The 17,991-nt window shown below is 39.3% G+C and overlaps 1 protein-coding gene across 1 annotated transcript in view; it reads right to left on the bottom strand.

The window, feature by feature from the left end:
• Nucleotides 1-17,991, bottom strand: part of STK39 (serine/threonine kinase 39) — a 308,961-nt gene that overhangs the window by 36,065 nt on the left and 254,905 nt on the right. The window lies entirely within an intron of this gene.

Genomic DNA, 17,991 nt, shown 5'->3' with positions numbered 1-17,991 from the left:
TCTTTGATTTCCACTCTCAGCTTTGATATTTCCCTCTGTCTCCCTATTTTTGGATCCTTTGGATGAGCAGTTTCTAGTTCTATGAGCTGTGTCATTAAGCTACTCAGGTAAACCTCCTCTTCCTTCCTGATGTGTGCTTACAAAGCTATAAATTTTCCTCTCAGTACTGTTTTTGCTGTGTCCCATAAGTTCTGATAGTTTGTGTCTTTATTATTCTTTGTTTCCAGGAAAGTTTTGATTTCCTCTTTGATTTCATCTCAGACCCACCGGTTATTAAGTATGAGGCTGTTTAACTTCCAGGTGTTAAAGTTTTTCTACTGTGTCCCTTTAGAATTCACATATAATTTCAGAGCCCTGTAGTCAGCAAAGGTAGCCTGCAAGATTTCTATCCTCTTGATATTATGAAGGTATGTTTTATGTGCCAGCATGTAGTCTATCCTGGAGAATGTCCCATGTACACTGGAGAAGAATGTGTATCCAGGTTTCTGGGGATGGAGTGTCCTATATATATCCACTAGGCCTCTTTCTTCCATTTCTCTTTTCAGGTCTAGTATGTTCTTGTTGGGTTTCAGTCTGGTTGACCTATCCAGTGTTGACAAAGCCGTGTTGATGTCCCTCACAATTATTGTGTTGTTATTGATATTATTTTTCAGATTTGTCAACAATTGTATTAAATTTTTGCTGGCCCCTCATTCGGTGTATATGTGTTTAGGAGAGTGATTTCTTACTGGTCTACATACCCCTTGATTAATATAAAATATCCCTCTTTGTCCCTTACAACATTCCTGAGTATAAAGTTTGCATTCTCTGATATTATTATGGCCACTACAGCTTTTTTATGGGTGTTGTTTGCTTGGATAATTTTTCTCCAGCCTTTTATTTTGAGTCTATGTTTGTTCTGACTATTCAGGTGCGTTTCTTGTAGGCAGCAGAAAGTTGGATTGAGTCTTTTGATCCATTTAGCCACTCTGTCTCTCTTAACTTGTGCATTTCGTCCATTGACATTGAGAGAAAGTATTGTCCTGGGATTTTATGCCATCCTTATATCGAAATTTGGTGTGTCTTTTGGTCACTTTAGTCTTAAATTAGGTCTTTCAGTTTTTCTCTTAAGATTGGTTTTGAGTCTATAAAGTTTCTGAGCTGTTTTTTGTCCGTGAAAACATGTATTCTTCCGTCAAACCAGAAAGTGAGTTTTGGTGGGTACAGTATTCTAGGTGAAGCATTCATTTCATTGAGTTTTATCACTATGTCCCACCACTGCTTTCTGGCCTTGAGTGTTTCTTGTGACAGGTCTGCTGTAAATTTCAAGGATGCTCCCTTGAATGTAATTTCCGTTCTTGATCTTGCTGTTTTCAGAATTCTGTGTCTATCTGTGGGATTTGTCATTGTGACCAGGATGTGTCTTGGGTTATTTTTTCTGGGGTCTCTTTTGGTTGGTACTCTTCAGGCATGCAGGATTTGATCGCAGATATTCTTTAGCTCTGAAAGTTTCTCTTTAATGATGTTGTTGACCGTTGATTCTTCCTGGAAATTTTCTTCCTGGGTTTCTGGGACTCCAATGATTCTTAAGTTGTTTCTGTTGAGCTTATCATAAACTTCTCTGTTTCCATTTTTTGACTAATTTTTCCATTGTATGTTCATTTGCTTTAAGTTTATTTTTCCAATCTCTCCTGCTGTATGGAGTTGTTATTTATCTCATCTTCCACAGCACCAATTCTATTCTCAGCTTATGTTACCCTGTCCCAGAGCTTATCCATTTTGTCATTCAATTTGTTTACTGAGTTTTTCAGGCCTGTTATTTGACCTGTTATTTCAGTTTGGAGTTTTGTGTTTCTTGGTTCTTATTAGTGTTCTGTTCAATTCGATCCATGGTTTCTTTGAGTTCTTTGAGCATCTTCCATATTGCTTGTCTAAACTCCTTATCTGAGAGATTGATTAGCTGGTTGGCCCTTTTCTGGTCATCAGAATTGTCATCTTCATTCGTTATGTCTGATGCTGGTCTGCGTTGTTTCCCCATTGTCACATTGTATTGTGCGTTTTTCTACGTGTTGTGGTGGTATTCATTGGCTAAATGATGTACGGGGACAGGATCCTCTGGCTCCGCCCTTTATGGGTGGGTTGACTTGCCTCCAAGGAAGGAGTGTCCTCCGTGGATGAAGCCTCATACAGGATAAAATCTTAGGCCCGAGCATGCAGCAGAGAAGACAGTCTTGGGAGAAATGCTGGGCTTCAGTAATCTAGCACAGTTTCAGTGTGATTTTTTCTTCTTGTTGCAATGGCGTTCTTTCCTTAGAAAGAGCGCAGGGCTGCGTCGCTTTGTAATGCGGACGTGCTCTGGTGGAGCCTCTTTTCAGCCCACTTCCAAGAGGTTTAGGCGACAGGACAGGAGACAGACACACACAGGCAGCACTCACAATATTTTTCCCAGCCATATGTCACAAACAGGGGACCTGATTTCTGCAAAGTACTGCTTATAGCTAGTTTTCATGTTATGAAGCAGTTCCTTTGTGTTCCCGCCCTTGAATGAGCCTCTGAGAGAGCGAGTTTTCTGGAGCCTCTTTTCGGCCCACTCCCAAGAGGTTTAGGCGACAGGACAGGAGACAGACACACACAGGCAGCACTCACAATTTCTCTAGGTCGGGCCCCACTGGGCAGGCGTTGTTTTGTAGATTTTCCCAGCCTGACGTCACAAACAGGGGGCCTGACTTCTGCAAAGTATTGCTTATAGCTGGTTTTCACATTATAAAGCAGTTCCTTGGTATTCCCGCCCTTGAATGAGTCTCTGGGAGAGAGAGTTTTCTGGAGCCTCTTTTCGGCCCACTCCCAAGAGGTTCAGGCGATAGGACAGGAGATAGACACACACAGGCAGCACTCACAATTTCTGCCGGTCAGGCCCCACTGAGCAGGCGTCAGCATTAGGCTTTTTTTTTTTTTTTTTTTTTTGTGGTTTTTGGGTCACACCCGGCAGTGCTCAGGGGTTATTCCTGGCTCCAGGCTCAGAAATTGCTCCTGGCAGGCACAGGGGACCATATGGGACGCCAGGATTCGAACTGATGACCTCCTGCATGAAAGGCAAACGCCTTACCTCCATGCTATCTCTCCGGCCCCAGCATTAGGCTTTTAATGAGAAACAGTGAGATAAAAATGAATTCATTTCTGCCTCAGTAATGTTGTAAAAAACGATTGCATACCAGCTTCTGGGTTCTGAGTTATAATTCTGGAAGGTCAAAACCTCTGAGATTCTATGCTGTTTATTCCACAAATCTGAACATTATAAATAGGGACTCTCATTTCTGTTAATAACACTATAAATAATTTTGTTAAGACCAACAAAACATAAAAGAAAAAAAGTGTATTTTTAACAGTGTATTTTTATATTATGCTAATGGTCTATTTTAATTTGATGAGACATTTAACAACAGACAACAATATTTACTGGTTGCCCAAGTGCCAGTCACTATTCTGCATCCTGGATTCACCAGTCAACAAAGCAGACACAAATGCCTTGTGTACTAGATCTTAGTCCAATGGTCGGTAAACATTCAATAAACTTAACAATGAAGGCCCCGTCTTTCCAGGAATTACAATTTACCAGGTTATTACAAGCCAGAATGCTGAAAAATATTCAAAGTAATAATGATAAACTATGAATTATGGGAGAATATGGTAAAGACAATGCTTAATAACTCTGAGTAACTTCAATTTTAAGGGAAGGCCAGGATTATGTAGTAGCCTGCACATCCTACTAACCACTGAAAATGCTATTATGGTCAACTAACCCCATATCATGAGAACTTATACACTTCTCCAGTAATGACACTTTCTGTGAGAACAAGCAACCAAATCAAACTAGAAAAACTCAGTCTGGACAAGAATGCCTGGTCTATGATTGTCATATGTATTGAAATATTCAGCCTTGGGCCATACATGTTTAAAAGGAGCACTTTTAATGATGATCTATGAAGCCAATGTTAAATCGTATAAAGAGTGTGAGAATTTTACAATGAGTTTTCTTGGTGGGAGTGGAAAAGGTCTTTGGGTTAAGTCAAAAGGTCAATCTTTAGAATCACAGTGTTAGCATAGTGAATAGACCTTGCACGTGGCTGATAGGAGTACAATCCCCAGCATCTTCTATAGTCCTTTAAGCCTGCTGAGAGTAACTCCTGCATATATGTGGGTATAGTCCCCAAACAAACAAAATGGTTAATCCTCAAGAACAATAGGAGGGGGAGTATGAGAATAGTGCAATTGTTTCTGAGAACACCAAGACTGCTTTTGTTTCCTAGCCCTGTGAGATTCAGCATGCACATTAATAATACAAGTTAATGCTGCTCTTTTACATAGTAACTAAGGAACACACACTGACTGAATTTAGCACTAATGCACTCTAGCATTAGTGATCAGGTAATTGAGAAAGGAGACAATAACAGCAGGAACGGCTGTCACAGTGAGTATCCTAAAAGGGATGTTGCTGCAGCCACCCAAACTATGGTCAAGGATTTGTCTCCCACAGAATCACATATCTCTTTATTGTGGTCAGTTCTCATGAATTCATGATTCCTCCTGCTTTATGGGCAATAGTCTGAATTTCTATTTTATTCATTTATATTCAGCCTTTCCCAAAATTGGACCAATAGTTGTCAACTGAATTCTCACACTTCTTCTCTAAGGATGCTAGTGATATCCAATGAGGGATGAGAAACTATAGAAAGCTATAGTGTTATTTTTTTTTTAAAATCTATCTATAGCCTAAGCAAAGAAAAATCAATTGTATTTGTGCAACTGCAATTGTACTTGGGGAAAAAATTCTTCACCTAGATCTGTGTAGGAAGAAAACAGGATGGCATCAGTTAGCTTTTAATGAACTCTACAGGACTCAAAAACTCAAATGTTCTAATGGGGAGTAGAAGATAATGTAAATCAGAGAAAATGAGGTAGAATTTTTGCATTCAGGAGTTGGTGCCCAATTATTTTCAGAATTTCTGGTTTTCCTAAAATAAATTATGATAGTTTAGGTAAAGCTACTCCTTTTTAAAATTTTATTTTATTAAAATAATTCTATAGAATCCTTCATAAGCTACGTCTTTTTAAATAATAGCAACTAATTTGAAAATTTTAAAACACTGTCCAAGTCAAACAAGACACATATATGCAAGAACCAAGTCTTTGCCACTAGACTGAATCCTCTGTACGATGGCAAAAGACTGAAGAAATTGTTAGGGATTAGAGTCAGAACAACCACCACCAAAATATTTTAAAATATGAGGGATGGATTACTGCAAAAAAATAGGCTCAGAGGTTTTATGTGAATATCATAAAGCTCAACAGATTTTGATTTTGGTATGCCAACAGGAAAAAAGAACTCCAAAGGCCCAGAGGTACTCAATTAAACTACCTAGGCTCATTTCCTCAAGAGCAGTGATTAAATTAAAAAGAGAGAACATGTGATCTTTAAACTAAAACATGAGATAGAAAATGTGAAAATTTAAAAATTCAGTTTTGCAGTTAGGGATTTTGTGTATGTGTGGTTGGGGGAAGTGGGTAGCAACATATACAAACAAAAAGATTTGTGACTTAAAGTCAAGGAAAATTCTATGATATAATTGAAGTTGGATTTTGCATTTAAAATGCAGTTTGAAAAATGGAGCAAAACAAGGGCTGTGGTAGTATGGTATAAAGGTGTGTGTCTTGCAAAGTGACCCCGTTTCAATTCTGGCAACGGATAGCCCATCAGATATTGTTGGATGCAACTCCCAGGTAATCTCCAATGTTGCAGAATCTAAGCAGCCAAGCATCCTTGGCCCTAGCATTGAACTACCATTCTAATTGGCTAAGGATTGCTTAGAATGAGTCTAGGGCCTCCCAAGGCCTTCTCAGCACCGCTTGGGAAGTCTGAATAAACAAAGGAACCAAACATCACAATCCATGATGAAATGCCAAATATTCTTACAAAATTAAAGAGACATTACTCATTAAAAAATAAAATGATACAGGGCTGGGGAAACAGTACAACAGGTCGGGTGCTTGACTTGCACGAAGACGACCTAGGTTTAATTCACTTCACCAACGTGGTGCTCCAAATATGCCAGGAATTCATGAATGCACTAAGTCCTGAGCACCACCAAATGTGGCCCCCAAGAATCAAAACGTAAGGCAACCCTCATACCCCAAAGAAGTACATAAGAAATGTTGCTTTCTATCAAGTATAAGATACTTGACAGGTGAATTCATAGTAACACAATGAAATATTAAAACAACAAAAGAACAGTTTTGCTTTTTGTCACGCTTTAATATTCTTCACTTTAGAAAATGGTCTGGAAATAACACATCACTAAAGCTATAAGGTTCTCTTCCTGTGGCATGACTTTAAAGGCAACTCTGTAAATATTCTGGAGACAATTCTGCACCTGGAAATATGGACAACTTTAAGATCTATTTAACAAGAGCATCAGGACAGCAGATATTGTTGCAGTCTAGCACCCATTTTAGGGGGCTCTCAATGACTTCACTAGGCCTGTTTCAGTGCAGGTTGGAAGCCAATGAAAGGTATATTGGGGCAAGGAAAGGGGGGGTTTTGACGCCTTTGTAAGGGTCATAAAAGGTGGATAGGGGAGTACACAACACAGTTGGCCTTTGGCAGACTGGTGGGCCATGAAAAGAAGTGAGTATTAGTGCATAGTCAAGCACTGGAGGTTGAGCGAAGGGAATGAATGATGTCAGAACTTTATTCAGGCCACCGACATACAAAATAACCCAGAGACCTTTGCTTGATCTGGTTATCCAGTATCTAAGCTAAATGTTTCAGCCACTTGAACAGTTTTAGATCACATGCAATTAACTTAATCCAACTCTACTGAGATCTACTTTCTTCTTGTGAATCCTTCAATCCTTTAAAATGTTAAGGGTCTTTTTATCTAATGTGTTCCTCCCAAAGTTAGTAATAATATTCAAACAAAAAATACCCCAACTAATTAGAAGATTAGTTTCCCTTGTCAAATCCATTTCATAAAACAGCACCATCTGCTGGGAAATGAATGTAAATAGGAATAAAAACAAGTAAAATGCTTTGCACCACTTGTTCAATAGTCAATTTTTTGAAAAATCAAAGGAAAACTTTCAGGGTTTGAACCATTCACCATCACAAAGTCTTAAGGAAACCAGCAAATGGCTAAGTGAATGGTAACAGAAAACATACTAGAAATAGAGAGATTACTAAGAAATTATAAGACATTTTTATCACCATTCATTTACTACAATAAAATAAAACCGAAATCTCATTCTGTCAAATTCATTTGTTGTTAAAAAAAAACTATCTAAAGGAATTACTTCATTGTCATGAACCATACTATTCTCTGGCAAGGAAAATAAGGAAAATCAGAGGGAGAGAGACAGATACAGAATAGTCACATTCATCTATGGTTTCATTTCTAGTGTAATAATGCCCAGAGACAATAAAGAGAAGGGCTGGAAAGACGGCTCACAATATGAAGATCACCACAAAGAGTGGTGAGAACAATCAGAGAAATAACTACACTAACAACTATCATGACAATGGTAGTGAGAGAAATAGAAAGCTTCTTTGAAGACAGAGGGGGTGGGGGAGGAGGGAGATGGGGGCATTGGTGGCAGGAAGGTTGCACTGGTGAAGAGGGGTGTACTTTTTATGACTGACACCCAACTAAGGTCATGTTTGCTAATCATAGCACTTAAATAACAGTATTATTAAAAATAAAAAACAAATTTTGTTCCTCCAAAAAAAAGAAAAAATAGGAGGGGTTGGAAAGAAAGTACAGTGGTAGGTACTTGTCTTGAACATGATCCTGGAGTACCACCAGGAGTGATTCCTGATTGTAGAACTAGGAGTTACTCCTGAGTATCTCTGAGTAGGAGGGAGGGAGGGAGGAAAGGAGGGAGAGGGAGGGAGTGAGGAAAATAGGGGAGGGAGGGAGGGAATGAAAAAGATAGGGAGTTTAGATAGACTGGGTACTTGTTAAATAATATAGTTACTAGTAAAGAAACCTCATTACTGGGGCTGAAAAGATAAAATGGGGGTAAAGCACTTGCCTTGCATGTGGCCAACACGTTTGATTCCCAGTCCCTCTCATGGTCTCCCATGCCCTTTCAGGATTGATCCTTGAGCACAGAACCAGGAGCAAGTCTTAAACAGAGAGCCAAGATCAAACCCTAACCACCTTGAGGTGTGGACCTCAAAACAAAATAAGAAACAAAAAAAAAGAAATTCCAACATCACTGACTTCAGAATTCATATGCTATATTCCAAATATTTAGATTTTATTTTACAGAATGTTTATTGAGGTGAAGTCCATATAACATAAAATTAACTAAGAAAGCAAACCAGTAAGTGCCTTTAGCACTTTACACTGCAAAGGGTGTGAGATGGCTGCCCTCCCCTCCATTTAGTGATGATGCTATTTAATAGTCACTGCCCATACCAGCTGCCCCAGCTTCCAGCCACGACTAATCTATTCTCCATCTCTGCAGATTTAGCTATACAGAATATTTCATATAAATGGAATCATATGTGACCTTTTATGTGTAGTTTCTTTTGCTTAGCATAATGCTGCCTAGGTTCATTTCATAGAATTTTAATATACTTAGAAATTATGCCAGCAAGTGTTGGTTTTAGAATTCCCTGGAGAGAAATTCCCAGTATAACTAAAGAGACTGTGTACCCAAAGACTCTGCTAAAGCCTTCAGGTCACAGAAATCAACTGCATACATTCAAAATGAGAACAGGTAGTTGGAAAAAGATTATGAAAAGTGAGGTTGGGAGTACAGGGTGAGCAAATGAGAGCTCTGAGGAAACTGGCTCTTTCAGATCTAGGAGAGTTGAGTGTGTGTGTCTAACTTTCCCCTAACTCTGCCCAACTCAATCTTTCTTAATGGGACTGAAGCAATAGCACCGGAGGTAGGGCATTTGCCTAGCAAGCGGCCTACCAGGGTTCAATCCACGGCATCCCATATGGTCCCCCAAGACTACCAGGAACAGTTTTTGAGCGCAGAGCCAGGAGAAACCCCAGTGTGGTGCCAGGTATGACCCGAAAAACAAACAAATAAATAAATAAATAGATAGATAGATAGATAGATAGATAGATAAATAAAAATCATAATGAGGGGCCAGAGACCCAGCACAGCTGTTAGGGTGCTTGCCTTACTCATGGCCAACCTGAGTTCAATCACTGACATCCCATATAGTTCTGAGTTCACCAAGAGTGATACCTGAATGAAGTGTTAGGATTAAGCCCTGAGTACCATGTAGATGTACTGTCCACCCTCACCCATAATAGTCCCCAAACAGAAGTGTCTCAGCATGTAAAAGAACTAGAAACATTCCTGAACCTCCTTTCTTCCTAGCCCATGGTTTGCAGACACTCTGCAGACAGCTGGGATCCGAGTCTAGAAGACCCTGCACTTGCTTTCCATTTTGAATTGATCTTAGAACAAGGTACCCTATATTTTCATCTTGTACTGGGTCCCACAAATTTTGCAACCAGTCCTATGGGTTAAAGTACATCACATATCTGATGAGGGTAACATTTAATGTACTTAAATAATTTATTTAACTGGTTAACGTATTTGAAGGAATGGGGGAGATTCTTTAGGCAGAGAAACAAAACTTACATTTATCAACAATTTATAAAATGTATTCACAACAAAACTTATATGTGATGCAAATAAATCATAAACTTCATGCTTACTAATAGTTATATTAATGCACAATCACTAAGTTTGATTAGAGGGGCAAGGACATTAAAAAAAAGTCTAGTCTTTTGAGGAGTCTAATAAATAGTGCAGATGTTCCTCTCCAGTGGATCTTTAGTGCTTCCTGAGTACAGAGCCAGGTTTAAGCCCTTAGTACTGCCAGAGGTGGTCCCAATCCCATTTATCCTCCACAACTTCTATATTTTAGGATTATTCATGCATGTTTGGGGCCAGGAATTAAATCCAGAACACCTGTGCAAGATAACTGTTTTTGCCACTGAGCCACATCTCCAGCTCCTTATGATTTAGTTCTCTTTTCATACCTATTGAACAACAGTTTAGATGTAACAATTTTACCTTATGAAAAATTTGCAAATCATTCTACAGCTCTTATTTTGAGAAAATGACTCAGCTTTTTGGGTTCCTATTTTATTGATTAAATTAATGAGATGTAATGTGCACAAACAACTTGGGAACAAGCTCTCCTTTAACCCAGGATCATTGTGCAGGAATCAGGGGAGGACAGTGTGCACTAGAGGACCCTACCCCAGGCAATGCAATGCGCTATTCAGAGACAAGTGCCACTGGTTTCACCAGAGCGGGTGATTCTCTGCAGAAATTGGTCAGCCAGACTATACTATTGTGACATGGGAGACTCCCTGGAAAAGAAGCATGAGCTTTATGAGGACAGGGACATGGGTTCTCCCCAGAGCATGGCACATTCCACTCTACAATGTGAGTGACAGAGGGAGACCTTTGCAAAAGGAACCAAAAGTATGCTCAGAGATCACTCCTCACAGTGCTTGCAGGGTCCTATGTGGTGCTAGAGATGGAACTGATATGACTACATGCAAGGAAAGCATCTTTCCCCACTGCACTACCACTTGGCCGTTTCTCTCTTTTACTCACCACTTCCCAGAATTTCATGGCCAAGGCAGCAACAGGAGAGAAACTCCTAGCACTGTTGCAGAGATCATTGAGGGAATCTCATAGATGCCAAGACTACAAAGTCATTGTACCCCATGACCATCATTGCTGCCTCTGCTTTCTGACAAGGACTGCAGCCTCATTTTATCTGAGGAAACTGCAGAGTTGTCTTCCATTTTCTAAATAGTACTTCAAAGAAGTTTCACATTGGCTGAAAGGCTGTGTGAATTGAGATTAAAAAAGAAAGAAAAGAAGCACCACTTGTCAAATACCTCTCAGTTATCTCCTATCATACTAATTTGCACTTCAAATAACTTGATGATCTAAGTGGGTTTCTATGATAAAAAGAGTCTGAGGACTACAGTGATAAAATAACTGACCCCTCAAAGTTATGTCCAGTAACTGACTGAGTCGACATCTGAATCCCCAAGTGTTTGGTTGGAAGTGGGTGTCCCACAATCTCAGCTCTGCTTTTGATCTGAAAGCCTGTGCACTAGGATGGGGAAATGAATCAACAACATAGAAAGCAGGCAGTCAGTCAAGAAATGGGCAGAATTTGGTGTCAGTAAAATGTCGGTAAAATAGATCAATTCAAAAATCAGTTAAATAATTACAAAGGATGTCACTTAGTGGAGCCCAAAGCACTTGATAACATTTTTCATTGTCATTCAATGTTTTCACTGAAACCTCCTTAGAAGATGTAAATGCTTCTTCTAAAAAAGAAAATAAATATTGCATAGAGAAGAGAGGCAACAGTTTGGGAAAATACAAGGAAATAAAAGTTCTATCAGCTGCTTTCCTAGACTGGAAATACTCTAGCAGTTCCTACTATATGGAAACACTGGCTTAGGTCTATAATCCATTCACCAGAACAAAGGTTAGTTAAAAATAACTCAATGTACCATTGTTCATTTTGAACATGAAGCCACTAAAAACTTCTATTATTCAGAGAGAATATTTGTACCTGAAGTAAGATTCACTATATCCAACTGCAATTAGTGAACTTGAAATGGCAAGTTTGCTATAACTTGAAGAACATGAATATATTACACAGTCTTGTACCTATTATAATAGTTATTCAGCATATGTGGTACCATCTTAGCTCACACCATAATTTGTGTGAGGAAAAAGGAGCTATTATGAAATTGAAAGCATACATAATTTTTCTTAGGAATATGTGTGGAGGTCCTTTGGTAATAAATAAACTTTTTTTTTTTTTGGTTTTTGGGCCACACCGGCATTGCTCAGGGATTACTCCTGGCCGTCTGCTCAGAAATAGCTCCTGGCAGGCACGGGGGACCATATGGGACCTTTGGTCCTGGATCAGCTGCTTGCAAGGCAAACGCCGCTGTGCTATCTCTCCGGGCCCATAAATTAACTTTTTAATGCCTGCAACTCATTTCAAACTTTGCCTTTTCTCAGAATCCTAATTTACCTTTAAACAGAAGTTTGAAGTCAGAAACACTAGCAGATACCTCTGAAGATCCCCTGGTCCTCAAAGAGTAAATTACAGATCACTTTTCAATGTCATAGAACTCCATTGAACCTAGTATGAATTGGAACATCACTTCAGCTTATATTTTTGAGATGCTCCAGGGCTATTTATTGTACTGTCCTTTTGTGGTTCCTGATCACCTCAGGTGATGGGAATGAAATTCAGGCAGCAAAGGGACCTGTGTCAGTGTAAACTATATATTTATCCTCCACAGTTGATGAGACTATAGGAAAGAACTAACTTTCTCTCTTAAATAGGAAAAAGCAAGGAAGGCATTATGTTTTATTTCTTTTTCTACATAGAGATTTGATGTTGCATGACTAGAATTTAGTTTGCAAAGACTAAAATATGGAAAATGGCTATTTATAAAGTTCCACATTATTTTACCCCTGCGACTCCTTCCAGCCTGATTTATTTCTATCACTTCCCCATCCCTTTATTCCCCCTGGCCACAGCCACAGTGACCATCTTTTACAGGGTTCATTTTCTTCGCACAAGCCATTCCTTTGTTCCACATGACCAGGGTAAATCTAGGACCATCCAGATGTTTCTCTCTCAGCAGGGCTTACTGTACTGTTCTTGAATCCAAGGGAGGACTCCTGTGGGTTATTTTTCTGAACAGTTTTCTCTTCAAAGTATCTCTAACATTGTTTTTTTACTTCACCTGCATATTTATTTACCCCATATCTGACTTCTCTCTAAGATTGCAAATTTAGTGGGGGCAAGAGCTCTGCTCTAATCATCCAGTGTACCCAACACAGGTTAGATCATCTCACTGAGGATTGGAGTGACACAGTGCAGTTGGCTAACACTGTGGCAGAAGGCCTTAGTGAGTCATCAAGTCTTTCTTGCATAGAATCAAGTAAGAGCCAGTGAATCAGCCACATAGTAACTGACATTGACAAAATAATGTGGGGACACTGAGGGCACAGTCTTCTGGGGACTTCCAGTGGTATTCTAGGGGTTATCTATTAATACAGACTAATTTGTTGTAGACATCCAAACATTATGCAAAGAGAACTACATTGTCATGTTCTTGCTTATTATAGCTAATCAACCATAAAAACCACATTTTTTTCACTTACAATTTTTTCTTCTATAGACAACTAAATTTTGCAAACCATTTTTAATAAGAAATCACTCAACTATATTTAAAATAAACTATACGAATTGAAATCAGAAAGGGCCTAATAAACATTTTTTATAAATTTTCAGACATTAATAACATTTGAGCACAGATGTGTTAGTATAATGTTTCAATAATGAGAGTTTTCCTTTGTTGAATGTCAACATCAATAAATGACATGGCTGGGGCCGGAGAGATACATGGAGATAAGGTGTTTGCCTTTCATGCAGAAGGTCATTAGTTCAAATCCCGGCATCCCATATGGTCCCCGAGCCTGCAGGAGCGATTTCTGAGCATGAAGCCAGGAGTAACCCCTAAGCGCTGACAGTGTGACCCCCATACCAAAAATAAATAAACAAACAAGCAAATGACATGGCATAACTTCTACACAAGAAAATGTCTCGTTAGCTGAGTTTAAACATGGAGATACAACTTCCTCTGTTGATTCATTATTAGTTATCCTCAAGATATCCCTCTTTGAAACAAGTAGAATAGAGACGAGGATCTGGGCTCCTTTCCAGCCACCCATCCAGACAAGAAGGGAACAGTTATGCCTGCACAGCATCCAGTTTTACTTACCAATACCTAATCTCAAGACCTCATCTATCTGATCAGTTTTCATTACATGATGCCTAAAAATGGCGCCTGTTTCTTGCCTAACATAGAACTGTGCTTATGCCCATTGTACTGGCTTTAGGATTTCTGTTTATAAGCATCATATTTAATTTCTATTCTCATGTGCTTTCACACAGAAGGAATCATGCCTTGTCACAACACTGCTCCTGCTCCTACTTCAATCCAGACTGCGCTTTTTAAGGTTTTGCACATTAAACACAGATTACCCCGGAGCTAGCGGCTGAAGATTAGTTTATAGTAAAAGTCACTTTCGCTTCACCACAACATATACCTTCTCCTTTTATTCCCAGGTTTCTCATGTTGCCTTAAGCATCTCCCCTAATTCAAATGAAATTTTGAAAGGGGGGAGGACATTTTACTGTATTTAAATGTTAGCTGCTTTCTATTATAAAAGGCAGAAAATACACACTAATACATCACTCAAACTTCTATGCATCTATGTTCTAAGTTAAATTGTACAGTTATAGCCTTTGTTAGGTTAACACATTTTGCACTTGTAAAATGCTATTTGAATTCTCTAATTTTGAAAGTGAATCTTAATAACTAGACATCTTTGATCCTAAAGTAAGTGATATGAGCTGGCTCTGTATTGCAAAATGAAATTTCTCTAAGTAGCTGCTGTGTGAAAGACACAATTTGGGGTAGCAAGAAAACAGATCAAATTTCTGACCTTCAAGAAATTTATGCTTCAGGGAAAAATGCTATTTGATCACAACAAAAATAAATTTAACATCTAACCTACATGGGGCAGAAAGGAAATATGGGTTGAAGCCATCAAAAAAAGAGGAGAGCTGGGGGGTGATTGTTAATTTTATATAGGCCTGTCAGTGCAGGGTGAGCTGTTGTACACATGGGGGAAGATTCCGGGAAAAAGCAGCAGCAAGTACAATCAGTTTGGCTTGGCTAGAATGAACCCAGGGGAGAAGAAATGCAGGGGTGAGAGGTTGGGGTTAGGGTGGCGAAGGAGTGACTGGGACAAATCGATGGCATAGATTTTAAATTTCTGAGATACAGAAGATAAAACCATTACAGTTTTATTTAGATCATTAATTATCTGACTTATTTTTATTGAGAAATAATTTATATATCATACAACTCCCCCCTTTTAAAGTGTACCATTCATTGGTTTTTTCAGTAGTTAGATGTTATAGAAGCATAATCACTTCTAATTCCAGAACATTTTCATCATCCCTACAATGAAACTATATTCACTAGTCAGTATCTCTCTCCTTTCCTCAGCTATTCCTCTCTCAGGCCTCAGCATCTATTAAAGTACTTTCTGAACCAGTGGGTTGGCATATTCTGGTCATTTTATAGAAATGGAAACACATTATATGTGACCTTTTATATGTAACAAACTTTTTACTTGGCTCTTTCTGGCTGCTGAGGTGAGGACAATCTAGAGGCCTAGATTCCAGGGAAGAGATAAATTTAATACTTCAACTGAGTGAGGAAAGAAAAGAACTTAAAATAGGATAGGAAGTGATAGGAATAATGGCCTGACCTTTGGTATATTTGCATCAGGGGTCTTCAACCACTAATTCATTTTGCCTTTTGTGATGTCTGCCTCAGAAAAGTTATTGTTTCTTTTATCATTAGTGGTAGGGTAGAGTTCCCTAAATCTAGGGCTTTTATAGCTATTGTGACTATCCTGTGACCCAACAGCCTCGTATCTATCTCAGTTTTCAACTCTGTGTGTTTCTGGGAACATCTATATGTTCAGTTTCTGCATTCTAGTACTTTGGTCTTTAGTTACTAGTTCTGGAGTGGCTTTGATCTGCAAGTGCGGTAAAGTTGAAAACTACTTACCTACCACCTTGGTTAGGAATGCTGGTCAATGTTATAAAAAGGAAGATTGCTGATTTAGATAGTCTAGATGGTTATGAAAGAGAGAAAAGTCAAGGATAACTCTTAACTTTTAGACTTGAGAACCTGATGAAGCAGATATTACTTTAGCGTGCAAAGCTACAGGAAGAAAAAGTGTGGGAAGAAATGCCAGGAGTCGACTTTAGAGAAGTAAATTGAATCTGGGGCATTGCTTAGCCTTACAAGTGAAAATGCCGAAGATGGACATAAGTCTGAAATTCAAAGGAGAGCTATTAGCTAGAGATATAAGTTAAAGAATTAGAGAATGAAAAGGTGCTGACACCATGAATCTCGACAAAAATCATCAAGAGAGTGAATGAGTAGAAAGACCCATGGAACACATCCTCAGACATGTTCAGAGGTAAGAGAAAGAGCAGGAACAACACAGAAAAGAAGGAAACACAAGTAAACAAAGATAAAAAAATGGAGTCTTCAAAACAAATGGAAAAATATTACAGATGCAAGCACTGTCAACTATGCCCAATGTTGCTGATCATAAAAAATCTGGAACTGGAAACATGGCAGCCATTCACATACCACTCATCTCCTACCAGCCCCTCTTGCTCTTTCCTCTACCACCATGCTCACCTTCACATGTTCAGGCACGTGCCCTTGAAAGATATGGGTTTTTTTTGGTTTTGGGGTCATACCCGGCAGTGCTCAGGGGTCACTCCTGGCTCCACGCTCAGAAATCACTCCTGGCAGGCTCAGGGGACCATATGGGATGCTGGAATTTGAACCAATGACCCTTACCTCCATGCTATCTCTCCAGCCCCTTTGAAAGATATGGTTTTACAAAGAACAGTTTGAAAAGGGGTGAAAAAAGGGAGGTATGGCAAGAGCCTGACTGGAGGTGGAGAAAAAGAGGGACTCTAATATGGGGGAAAAACAACCTCTCTGTAGTGGGATAATTTAGAAAGAAGAGGAAACAAATGATGAGGAAAGAAGCAAAAAATTGCTAAACTTGGTCAGAGGAAATAAAATTTAACACTTTTTAAATTTTGTTTTGAGGTGACATCTGGCTGTGCTCAGGACTTCCTCCTGGATTTGTGCTCAGGGATGACTCCTGGCAGATACAGGGGATTATATGAAATACCAAGAATTGAATTTGGGTGGACAGTTTGCAAAGCAAGTGATATCCACTGCACTACTTTCTCCAGGCCTTGAGCTAATTTTTTAAAAATTTAATACACTTTTGTTAACTAGTCAATAATTAAAACAATATCTGCTGATCTAGAAAAACACATAAGGACAAAAAATTTTTTTCCAGGACCTACAAAATAGTCGTAATTTATTACCTGGGTAACTTTTCAAGGCTGAAGTTCCCAGAATAATTGTACACAGAGAGCTAGAGTTAGGATTAAGCTTTGAGTCTGCAGTCTCAAGAGCCAAGTCAAAAACTGTCAAAGAGCTTATGAGGACTCAGAAACTTTTGACATCTATCCATTGTCCACAAAACAGAAATAAAAAACATCTATCCTCTCTGCTTTAGAGTTCATAATTACTAACAACAATACACAAATGTTTTTAACTCTTAAGTGTGATATTCTAGAAGTTATTTTCAGTAATACTAGAAAAGAGTTAAACTGTGTGGTTATAAGTGGAAGAACTTATTCCTAGTATAGACTTTTATTTATTTATTTATTTATTTATTTATTTATTTATATTTTTTTGGTTTTTGGGTCACATCCGGTGATACTCAGGGGTTACTCCTGGCTATGCGCTCAGAAATCGCTCCTGGCTTGGGGGACCATATAGGATGCTGAGGGATTGAACCGAGGTCTGTCCTAGGTCAGCCTCGTGCAAGGCAAGCATCCTACCGCTGTGCCACTGCTCTGTCCCCAAGTGATTTTATATATAATTTTGGTTTTGGGGCCACACCCGTTTGATGCTCAGGGGTTACTCCTGGCTAAGCGCTCAGAAATTGCACCTGGCTTGGGGGACCATATGGGACGCGGGGGGATCGAACCGCGGTCCTTCCTTGGCTAATGCTTGCAAGGCAGACACCTTACCCCTAGCGTGGCCACCTCTCCGGCCCCCAAGTGATATTTTTTTTTTTTTTGGTTTTTGGGCCACACCTGGCGGTGCTCAGGGGCTACTCCTGGCTGTCTGCTCAGAAATAGCTCCTGGCAGGCACGGGGGACCATATGGGACACCGGGATTCGAACCAACCACCTTTGGTCCTGAATCGGCTGCTTGCAAGGCAAACACCGCTGTG

The sequence above is a fragment of the Suncus etruscus genome, chromosome 5, assembly GCF_024139225.1.
Source record: "Suncus etruscus isolate mSunEtr1 chromosome 5, mSunEtr1.pri.cur, whole genome shotgun sequence".
In the NCBI taxonomy this organism is placed as follows: domain Eukaryota; kingdom Metazoa; phylum Chordata; class Mammalia; order Eulipotyphla; family Soricidae; genus Suncus; species Suncus etruscus.
Note: the sequence above shows the minus strand (reverse complement) of the source record. Positions and strands in the feature narration are given on the sequence as shown.